Source organism: Pongo abelii, chromosome 3 (genome assembly GCF_028885655.2).
Source record: "Pongo abelii isolate AG06213 chromosome 3, NHGRI_mPonAbe1-v2.0_pri, whole genome shotgun sequence".
Classification (NCBI taxonomy): Eukaryota; Metazoa; Chordata; class Mammalia; order Primates; family Hominidae; genus Pongo; species Pongo abelii.
The window spans coordinates 53,278,927-53,291,463 of record NC_071988.2 but is presented as its reverse complement, the minus strand read 5'-3'; positions in this window follow the sequence as shown (position 1 = coordinate 53,291,463).

Genomic DNA, 12,537 nt, shown 5'->3' with positions numbered 1-12,537 from the left:
ATTATCATGTATATAGGATTACGTAAGTTAAAGCATGAATCAAAAAAATGTTGAAATTGTCATATTTTCAGAGTTTATGTTTTACATTTCTGATTAACTGACAGTTAAATTATGATGAATTTAAATCCATAAAGAATTTTGTGAGGTCAAAAAATGTATACAAATTTAAACTGTTTAATCAAAATTAGTGCAAGTGTATTTATCTAAATCATTTTATTAATAGTCGTATATAGGAAAAGAAGAATGTATTCCAAGTATATAGTGATTATTTATGAATTTGTAAAAGCTAGTTAAATGGATTTCATTATAAGTAAGTTCTTGATAATAAGGGTAGATGACTCTTTGACAATGAAGATCAAAATACCCAGTCAAGAGCACAGATGGTTCAATTAACAGAAAAAATAAGTTTCTTTTATTAAATGCATCTTCACCCTATTCATCTGAATTTTGCCCTAATTCTGTAAAAGTTGTATTCATCCTAACATGGGGATAAATTGGCAAGATATGCTTGAAAGTCTTATGCAGACTTTAGAAAGCCACATCTGTTGGTGCTCCCATAATCTTATTTAGAAAGATTACCTCACAACAGATGTTCATGGTTATTTTGGAGAATAAAATACTACAATCATGTAATGTGTACTTCCATAAAAATGTAGGCCAAAAAAGTCTATTATAGATTGTTTATATGTCTAAAATATCAAGAAAATTCATCATTATCCCCAAATACCTTAGAATATATTTCCTACAAGTAAGTACATTTTTTTGTATAACTGAAATGCAATTGTCAAAGTCAGAAAATCATTAGTAAATTACTACCATATAATCCTCATCTGTAACTCATACTTTGCCTAGTTTTCTAGTAATATCTTTAAGGGAGAATATTCCAGACTAGAGCCATGTGTTGCTTTTATTTATTATTTCTATATAGTCTATCTTAAAAAATACTTAATTTTTTTAACTTTAATTTTTACAATCTTGGAAGCTTTGAAGATTATAGGTCAGATATTTTTACAAGTTCTTGTATTTAGATTGTCAAATGCTTCTTCATAACTACTTTAAAGTATGCATATTTAGTGGAATATCATAGAAGTGAATTTTTTTCTAATTATATGCTATTATTTGACACACGAGTGGCCACACTTTGATGTTAACCTAATAGAAATAAGTGTGATGTTAACTCCAATTATTTGATTAAGGTAAGTTGACCAATCTTCTCCATTCTAAAATCATTCTCTTCCCCTTTGCCTTTAATAGCTAATACTGAAACTGTGTAATATATTACATTCATCATTAAAATTTAATTTATTTATTTATGGATTCAGTGTTTTCTATTATTTGTAATGTCTTATAATTTGTCACTAATGTTTTCTTCCCCTGGTGAAAGTGTTCTGATTTTGCGAGTGAGAGTCCCTTAAAGCTGGTTTCCGTGTTGTTTTTTGTTTTTTTTTGTTTGTTTGTTCGTTTTTTTGACAGAATCTCACTCTGTCGCCTAGGCTGGAGTGCAGTGGGGCCATCTTGGCTCACTGCAGCTTCTGCCTCCCAGGCTGAAATGATCCTCCCATCTCAGCCTCCTGAGTAGCTGGGACTACAAATGCCCACCACCACGCCCTATTAATTTTTGTATTTTTAGTAGAGATGAAGTTTCCCCATGTTGGCCAGGCAGGTCTCAAACCCCTGACCTCAAGTGATCTGCCTGCCTCAGCCTCCCAGAGTGCTGGAATTACAGGCATAAGCCACCATGCTCAGCCTGGATTCTGTGTCTTTTTGATGTTTCCCTTCATTCTTTGAGTACTGCCTTGATATTTTGCAAAAAGAACATTCTAGGAAAGATATTTTCTCTGCCCAGCCTTCAAATCAGATATTTTACCAAAAAGTCCTTGTTACTTTAAGTGGAGAAAAACATTTTGAAACCAAGTTCTATATCCCAAGTGTGTCCACTGTTACTAAATTGTCACTGCTCTCAGGTCCTCTTATTGAACAAAATGAAGGAAAATATGTATGGGCACACATGCACACATACATTTATATGTTTATTTACATTACTGCTGTCCAATACAATTTTTTTTATTTTTAAATTTTTTGGAAATTTTACATTGTTAAAAACACTTAACATAAGATCTTCCCTCTTAATCGATTTTTAAGTGTACAATACAGTGCCAGCTTTTGCTCAGGGCAACAGGCTGAGTTTCTCCAGCATTCAGTGGACTCCAATCCTATCATTTTCAACAAGATCTGAATTCCAACCTTGGAGAGTCCATATTCTCCTTTCCAAGTTTATTCCTTTTTGAGCACTACACCCCAGCTCTAAGGGTTTATTTAGAATTTTATTTGTTACTTTATATTAATTATCCTCTGTTCAAGTCACTACATAGTTTATATCTCCTGACTGGATCTTAACTGATAAAGCACATAAATAAATACAGCTCTCCTGGGGTACTTGGGTGTATTTATAGGAATGAACTGTGTGTGTGTGCATGCATGTGTGTACACACATACAGACACACAAACACACACTATCTATATTTATATCTATTTACATTCTATGCTGTTCAATACACTACTAACTGACTACTAACCACATGTTATTATTGAATACTTAAAATGAGGCTTTCTTGAGATAAAATTAAATATTTAATTTTAATTAATTAATTATTAATTAATATTTATACACACTGCCATAAACATATCAATTTAAAACCATATTTATTTCCATATCTAACTGTAAATTCAATCCAATGCCATAGGGATTTTTCTAGTGATCATGCTTTTCATATTTGCACTCCCTTGCTCCCCACATCCTTACTCATTTACATACTCAGTCAATCCCCTTGTGTGTACTCAATCTCTTGTCATTCTCTCCTCACTTCAACTGTGCTTTTGAATCACTCATTGGGTTGCCACATTTGCCCTTTATAGATGCTGCTGTTCTCAAGCAGGTGCTCTTCTCACTCTGAAACATATCCAGAGCTATGCTAGTACAGCCTCATTAGCCCATTTGTACTCTTAATACACTACACTTAGAAGCCTTCATAAGGACATAAGCTCCTAATTCTTCTCAGGCTGTAATACTCCATCACAATGGCCTTCCACGTGGACACACTTCTCACTGCACTTAGTATATTTTATGATGTATATTTTAAGGGTGGCTTTCCTTAAAGATGTCATCCTCATGCCTGTTGGATTGTATGCACAGAGGCATCCTCTTTTGCAGACGCCCTCCTTACCCTAGACTTTTATACCTTGTGTTGGACTGCCCATCATGCATACTCTACCAACCTTGGTCAGGATTTCACACCCTGTTCTGGGCTATGATATATTTAGCCTCTGTTTTGGAGACAGATCCTTCTGTTACTCTCTCTCTCAAATAATGTCTTCGGACTTAATTTTTCAGCGTGGAAATGAAAAGGAATGAAAAAATAGGCAGAGTTATTCTTGCTATTTTACTTTGTTGTCATTGTTTTTGATCTATTATTGTATTAGGCCATTCTTGCATTGCTATAAAGAAATACCTGAGTCTGGGTAATTAATAAAGAAAATAAGTTTAATTGAGTCACAGTTCTTCAGACAGGACGAGAAGCATGATGGCAGCATCTGCTTCTAGGGAGGGCCTGCAAAGGCTTATAATCATGGTGGAAGGCAAAGGGGGAGCAAGCGTCTCACATGGTGAAAGCAGGAGCAAGAGAGAAAGGGGAGAGGCACGACATACTTATAAGCATCCAGATGTCACAGGAACTCAGAGAGAGAACTCACTCATCATAAAGAGGATGGCACTAACTCATTCATTAAAGACATGACTCCAAGATGAAAATACCTTCCAGCATCTCCACTTCCAACACTGGGGATTACATTTTGACATGAGATTTGGAGGGGCCAAAAATCTAAATTATATCAATCACTAACTGACATATCAATATTATCAGTGTCATCAAGCTATGATGGTGGGTTTCTCTATTTACTTTTTCTAATTTATCAATTTATTTTCTCTATATTTTGAGGCATTTTATTAGTAGCATACAGGTAAAATATAACATTTTATTAGAAAACAAACCTCTCATCATAGAGTGACTGTCATCATTTCAAATAATAATTTTGTCATAAAGTCTATGTTACTTGATTAATGAACTCTTCTGATTCTATTTTCTTTATATATATATATATATATATATATATATATACACACACATATATTTTTGTTACTATACTTTAAGTTCTAGGGTACATGTGCACCATGTGCAGGTTTGTTACATATGTATACATGTGCCATGTTGGTTTGCTGCACTCATCAATTCGTCATTTACATTAGGTATTTCTCCTAATGCTAACCCTCCACCAGCCTCCCACCCCACAACAAGCCCCAGTGTGTGATATTCCCCACCCACGTGTCCAAGTATTCTCATTGTTCAATTTCCACCCATGACCGAGAACATGTGGTGTTTGGTTTTATGTCCTTGTGATAGTTTGCTGAGAATTATGATTTCGAGCTTCTTCTATGTCCCTGCAAAGGACATGAACTCATCCTTTTTTATAGCTGCATAGTATTCCATGGTGTATATGTGCCACATTCTCTTAATCCAGTCTATCATTGATGGACATTTGGGTTGGTTCCAAGTCTTTGCTATTGTGAATAATGTTGCAATAAACATATGTGTGCATGTGTCTTTATAGTAGCAATACTATTTTCTTATTATTAGTCTAAATGTCTTTTTTTATCTTTTTAGTTTGAATTTTGTGGCTAATTATCCTCTAACGTTTTCAGTGAAAATAGAATACATCTGAGTGCTTTGTTTTCTTAATCTAGTTTGAAGATTTTCACTAAGTTTTCAATGTTTGAAGATCTTTATAAACAAGATCTTTGTTCTTGTTTAGTTAATATTCACTCCACCCTCCCATCATGCGAGAGGGTATGCTTTTCCACTCCATTGATGTTAAGCTTGGCTATGTGATTTGCTTTGGCCTGTGGCATTGTATGGAAATGACAGTCTGCCTAATGCAGTAGAATTTTAAGAAGCTTAGTATCGGGGAACCTGCCCCGATAGTCACGTAGGTGCTTTTCTATTTTCCCTAAGCATTGGCTGGTTTGAGAAATAAAGGGACAGAGTACAAAAGAGAGAAATTTTAAAGCTAGGCATCCGGGGGAGACATCACATTTGGGTAGGTTCCGTGATGCCCCACAAGCCGCATAACCAGCAAGTTTTTATTAGGGACTTTCAAAAGGGGAGGAAGTATACGAATAGGTGTGGGTCACAGGGATCACGTACTTCACAAGGTAATAGAATATCGCAAGGCAAAGGGAGGTAGTGCAAGATCACAGGACCCCAGGACTGGGGCGAAATTAAAGTTGCTAATGAAGTTTCGGGCACCATTGTCCTTGATAACATCTTATCAGGAGACAGGGTTTTGAGAGCAACCAGTCTGACCAAAATTTATTAGGTGGGAATTTCCTCTTCCTAATAAGCCTGGGAGCACTATGGGAGACCGGGGTCTACTTCACCCCTACAGTTTCAACCATAGAAGACGGCCACACCCAAGGGGGCCATCTATAGACCCACCCCCAGGCACATATTCTCTTTCCCAGGGATGTTCCTTGCTGAGAAAAAGAATTCAGCGATATTTCTCCCATTTGCTTTGGAAACAAGAGAAATATGGTTCTGTTCCGCCCGGCTCACCAGCAGTCAGAGTTTAAGGTTATCTCTCTTATTCCCTGAACAATTGCTGTTATCCTGTTCTTTTCTCAAGGTGCTCAGATTTCATATTGTTCAAACATACATGCTCTACAATTTGTGCAGTTAACGCAATTATCACAGGTTCCTGAGGTGACATACATCCTCCTCAACTGACGGGATTAAGAGATTAAAGTAAAGACAGGCATAGAAAATCACAAGGGTATTGACTGGGGAAGTGATAAGTGTCCATGAAATCTTCGTAATTTATGTTTAGAGATTGCAGTAAAGACAAGCATAAGAAATTATAAAAGTATTAATTTGGGGAATTAATAAATGTCCATGAAATCTTCACAATTCATGTTCTTCTGTCATGGCTTCAGCTGGTCCCTCTGTTTGGGGTTACTGACTTCCCTCAACAGCCTGGAAGTGTTTATTTGTCATTATCCTCTGACATGAGAGCAACAGGTTCCATATAGCAGCTGGTTCTTCAGCTTACCTGTAGAATCAAGGAGGCCTAGGGACCACATCTGGACCCAATATGATACTCAAAGAAGGGTGTCTCCAATCAGCAGCAAGGTCAGTGAGCTCGTACTAATAATGTTTGTTATTGTAAGCCATGATTTTTTAATTTTTATAAATAATATAAAACAGCAGAAGCTGAATAATTTAGTATTTGATAGAGAAGTGATAAAAGAGAAAATGAGGAATCCAGAATTCTGATATTTGAAAGATAAACTCTCAAGACAAACATCACATGTTGTATTAAGAACTATTATATTAAGACATCTCTGATTGTATTGATTTGTTCCCCAAAGAGATATGTTCTTTTTTTAAATAAAGCTCAAGTAAAAGGAACTAAGGACATGCTAACACTAATATCTTCTATGTTTAAAGAATCTGTATTCAAGTGAGGAGAACAACATTTACTGAAAAGAATTATGCTTATGGTGTGACTGGAATTAATAAAACAACAAATTATAATAATTAAGGAAAAATTAATTACATTTTCAGACAGTTGGATGACCAAAATCACAATCTTAGATGAAGTAAGACTGACAATTTGAGATGGAAATTTGCTTTTGCACATTCAGTACTTTATAGACAGAATCAAACTGAAAAAGTTGCTCAGTGAGCAAAGAGCAAATATTCTCTAACACATTTTCAAATATGTTGAAGTAATATAATAAAACAGAAATGCTCAGAGGTTGGAGCCCAAACCCATAAAGAATAATGTCCTGGCAAGCTACTATCAAGGAACAGTATTAGAGCCTAATCAAAAGACTCAGAATTTCTACAGATTTCAGCTGTGTGATTTTCTCTCTTCCATTTCTGGAACAGGACCTTGTTTCACAAACATTGTATTGCATATCTTTCTTTTTCTCTCCTTTTCCTTCTTTACTTTTTCCCATTTATTTTCTTTGTCTTTTTCATTTCTTTCTCCTTTCTTCCCATTTTTTTGGTTGTTGTTCTTAAATTTCAAGTTCAAAAGGGGTGTCTTCTAGATCTTATGTAGAAATTATTTAAAAAAAGACTCTGAACTGTATTTTTGATTGGTTGATACTTTTGGAATATCATTCTTAGGTTTAAATAATTGGTTTTTATATAGAAGGGCAGAAACTAAATATGTGTGACTCAAATAGAAGCTTTTGCCAAATCTATTATTTTGTAGCAAAATTCACTCTTCCTCCCTGTAATCTCAACAAAAGTCATATATATTCCCTGCCTTACTGATGTGGTTTCTCATTGGGAGTTGTTTTGACAGTGTGGAAGGAGTCAAGAGTGTGCCAGTCTATTTAGTAGAGATGTTAAGATGTACTATGAATTGGTTTGCTAGGGCTGGCATAACAAAAGACCACAAACTAGGTGCCTTAAACAACAAAACTTTACGTATTTATAATTTTGCAGCCTGGAAATTCAAGATCAAGATGCTAGCAGGTTTAACTTCTCCTGAGGCCGCCCTCCTTGGCTTGCAGAATGGCTGCTTCTGTGTCCTCATATGACCTTACCTCTGTCAGTATGCGTTTCTGCTGTCTCTTCCATTTTTGTAAAGGGAACTAGTCATACTGAATTAAGGGCCCCACTCTCATGACTTCATTTAACGTTAATTATATTTTTAAAGGATCTGTCTTCAAATACAGTCATATTGATAATTAGGACTTTAGCATATGAATTTCAAGGAGACAAAATTAAGTACATAACACATTACAACCATCACTTTGTGTGTATGCCAAGATAGAAGATTTTGTTTTTTCATTTTGGGACCAGGAATGAGAACACAAATAGAGCAACCCAAACATGCCTGCGGTCTTCTGAAGTGGAGTCATTGTAGCCAACTGCAATTTTTTTTTTTAATTTATCATCCAGCCCAAAATGTCATAACTGCAAAATTTTGATAGAGAAGTAAATGTATAAGTCAATGGTAATTTTTACAAAATATATTAGAGCAAAATTAATATTTATTATTTCTATTTGTCCTAGTTTTCTATATGCAATTTTTCATCTATTTTAATATTTTATTAATATTTTGTGTTAAAAATTATACTTCCTCTCTAATAAGAAAATTGCATCATTAGAGTTAATTTGAATTCCTTTTTGTAGCTATAGTATAATTAATATCTATCTTGATAAGTTTTAATAATATAGCATATATGCTATTTGATATATCAATATACTCTATTTCTTAGTAAGCAAAAATTAGCATAACATTATATAATGTGAAATTTTTACATTCATGGTTAATACTATCATTTCCAATAAGCTTACTTTTTCATTGTTTAACTGATAATAACCCCATTGTTTAACTGATGTCTAATCTTCACTTTGATACTATGTTTATCTCTCAGTGATTAAACCATCTACTTCTATATTTGAAGCAAAATATCTTAAACCAATGTCATCTACTGCAGGCAGTTAAAATATTCCCACAATTAGTCAGCAGAATTTTCAACTTGTAAACTCATTCTGAAAAACAGAAATAGGCATGACAGAATATGCTGTGAAAACATTTCAATATTGGTAATTATTTATCTCTTGCAAGTTATAATAGGTTTTCATTGCAAGCATCTACTCTTCAGTATATAAATTCTGTTTATATATTTCTCACTTCCATTTAGAGTGAGCAGATGATTCCCGTTTCTTATTTTCAGTAATGAGACTTCTTAAGCCAGAGTAACATTTAACACTAGTTTTTCTATTTTATAGTGATACTTACAAAGGCACAGGCAATAATCTATGGGACAATCCATGCTTTCTACAATATTATACTGAGCTAAACAAAGGAATCTATCAAGTATTCCTGGCTTATAGGTCATTTTGGTTTACAAATTTTGGAATCAACAATTAATTATTGATGTTCACCTATTTAATAAAAAAATCTTAAAAAGAAAATTTTATTTGTGTACACTGAAGAAAATTATGTAACATTTTACATATTTTATTTGTTTCTTATTATGGGATTTAATCTATACATGAAAATTTGAAAACTAAAAGTGTTTAATATTAGACAAGAAATCATTTAAGCAACTGTGTCTGCAGTCTCCATTTAGACATCCTTATTTTTCTCTTTATGAAATATATGATTTATTAGACCGAACTTTCTCCCCTTGAAACTGTAGTTTTACCAGGCTAATGGATAGGAATGATAGGAACTGCATCTTCTTTCCTGTTCTGTGTAAAGCAAACAAAGGAAAGAAAAGCTGACAGGATTTCAATAGTGTCATTCAAGGAGCAATTGCAAAGATGAAAAGCACAAGGCAATGGCATTCTTGACAAGCTGACAATACCTACGACTCTTGATAGAAATCACTTTGATTCTGGGTGACTAGCATAAGGTGATGTCTGACAGCTGATTTATACAAGCAACTAAAGAAGACAGTAAGAGAAAAGTGAACATATTAAAGACTAAGAAATTAATAGACCGTAAGGAATGGTGATGGAAATCTAATTTTCCCTGCAGCCACCATAACACTTCCCCTTGTATTTAGAGTTCTTTCTTACATTTCTAAAACAAGTAAGCCTGGGAGAAAAAAATATATAATTAGCTACATAATCATTTCTTTAGTTGTGTATTATTTGTTATTTCCTTTCACCAGAATGTTATCCCCAAAGGTCAAATATTTTTTGTCTGATTCATTGAGCACCGTAGCCTCAAGCAATGGAATAGGACCTTGTATATAATACATATAATAAACATTTTTATTGGATGAATGAGGTAAAAAAATGATGAAATTGTACTCAACTGTCAATTATTTTAACAGAAGTCATGTCAGTGGTATATGTAAATGTTTAAGACAATATATAAACAGTGAATGAAAATTTAGTTTCTGTACAGGTGTTGAAAATATATAGGTAAAGTATTAGGATAGTCTATAGATCCTTATTATCCTGTATGTGTGTTATATTCAATATGTTAATGATTGTATTATGGAACTATACTTTTTTTTAAGTGTTAAATTTCTCAGTTCAGACAGTGAAAGCTCATGTACCCCAATAACCATGTCACCATTCCTTCTTGAATACATAAATGACTAAAATTCTCAGCCCTTCTATAGTCAAGTAAGATTATGTGATTAGTGCAGACCAATGAACAATGATAAGTGGTATTAACTTTATTAAATATCTCAAAAAGTGACATTGATATATTATGAACTTTAAAAGAAAAAAACATTGTAATTATTTTTGAAAATATTTCCTGGGCATGATGTCTACTAAGATGCAACTACTAGTTTAATTTTTGAATTATTCTTTTTTCCTCATAATTTGTATCACATTTCATGTTCCTTTTTAATGGGGAACATTGCAGGAACATTTACATTTGAGTTCTTCAAAATTCGGTTAAACTTTGAAAAGAATGAAAAAGAGTTATTCAGTTGGAGCTAGTGTGTGCTTAACTGCATCTAAATGTGGATACCGCAACAATCATTTGTAGTACATCTGGAAACAATGTTAACATTTGTCAACAGAGCAACACATTTTTTAAAAAGAAAAGAAGAATGAAAGAGATTATTACAGCAGGTAAGTATTCAATAAATCAAACAATGATTTAGGGTGATTCTATGGGAATTACTAGAAAATAAGGAAAAACCAATATCTGTGTTTGAGATGTGAAGATAAGGGAAATTGACTATGAAAAATAGTGGAGGTTTCTAAATTTGATACTCTGTGTGGTTGAGTAGATACATATGTGAAAAAACATTTATGGGAAAGATGCAATCTAGAGATACTATTCTGGATTTTAAATGTTTATTATTACATTCTGAGTGGACATATTTCCTACAGCAGGCACAGAATGTTGCTGCATAATCTTTTTAGAAGTTCCACAGAATGACAACAAAAAGAAATATAACAGATAACCACTTTGACCTGTTTCTATTCATTTCTTTTTCTTTTTGTATGTTTTGTATATAGATGTAACTTAAATACTAATTTTAAAACATACATTGGACTCAGCAAGCTCTTCTTATATTTTTTAAAACCTTAAATTCAAAAAGAAATCCCAGTATAAAAATGTTGAACAATCAATATAACAAAACATGTCTTTGTAGTTAAAACTCTTGACCAAATTTTAAACTTTAGCATCTTATTTTCATTGATTGCTAACTGAACTGTGATAGTGAGCATATTAGTTAGTATTGCTTATATATCTGTATACACTCACACACATATACAGATATATACACACATCTTATTGGTTCTGTTTTTTTGCTCTGCACACACACACACATACACACACATACACACAGAGAGAAATGTTTGTTTTAAAGAATTATCTTACACTGTTGTGGAGGCTGGCAAGCCCAAAATCTGAAAAGCAGGCCAGAAGACTGGAAATTTAGCTAAGAGTTGATGTTGTGATCTTAATAATTGCTTTTGGTGGGGGGAACCTATTCCTTGCTCTTTAAGACCTTCAACTAATTGGATGAAGCCTACTCATATTATAGAGATATTTCAGTTTACTAAATCTATTCATTTAAATGCTAAAGATACCTTCAAATCTTCAGCATCTAGACTGGTGTTTGCTTAAAAAACTAGGTATCATATCCTAGACAAAAATTAACATATACATTTTCTCTATTTTCAACTTAGCATCCATGCAATCCTCCATAAAACATACTAAATCTCCAAATAAGGATGACAACAACTACCAGCCTGACACAACTACCCTGTGTAAAATAAAAAATGCACTGACTCTTTCCCTACAAGAGGATGCAAAGTTCTTAATGCTCGTCTCTTCTTGATATCCTGTAACTTAAATACTATGATGTAAATTTAATTCTCATATACATGAGACATAAAGTTAATGCATCTTATGTAAAATGAGGGGATAAGACAAGGAAAAAAGAAAACACGTAACACATAAACACACAAACATATTCATAACAAATTAAGAAAGATGTATTCTTAACAATTACAGTGTTCATTTCTAGAACTATCAAGTGGCTGTAGCTATTATTTATAATTACCTTCTTCCACTACTTATTCAATATTCCCTTTGCCTTCAGAAAGTACATCAGCTGGTCATTGTTCTTTACTTGATGGGGTTACCCAAACTTTAATTCCTGAATGGGTTAGCCATTAGTAGCTCTGCATGAATTGATTTATAGTTTTTCATTGACTTTAATCACAGTGTATAATAATAGTAAGAGATAACTTACGGGATTACCTGTATTGAAGAAATACTCTTCCTTACCTTCATTGTATAAAAGTAGTTTAACTTCCTCTTAGTAATCAGAATTAATCATCTTATCTAGTACAGTATGTCTATTCTAAGCATGCATTTTGGAACTGGGCAAATATTCACAGGATGTATTTGGGAACCACTGAACCCATATTTAGATAGTCCTAAGCTAGTACTCTATTTATCTCTTAAACTCCA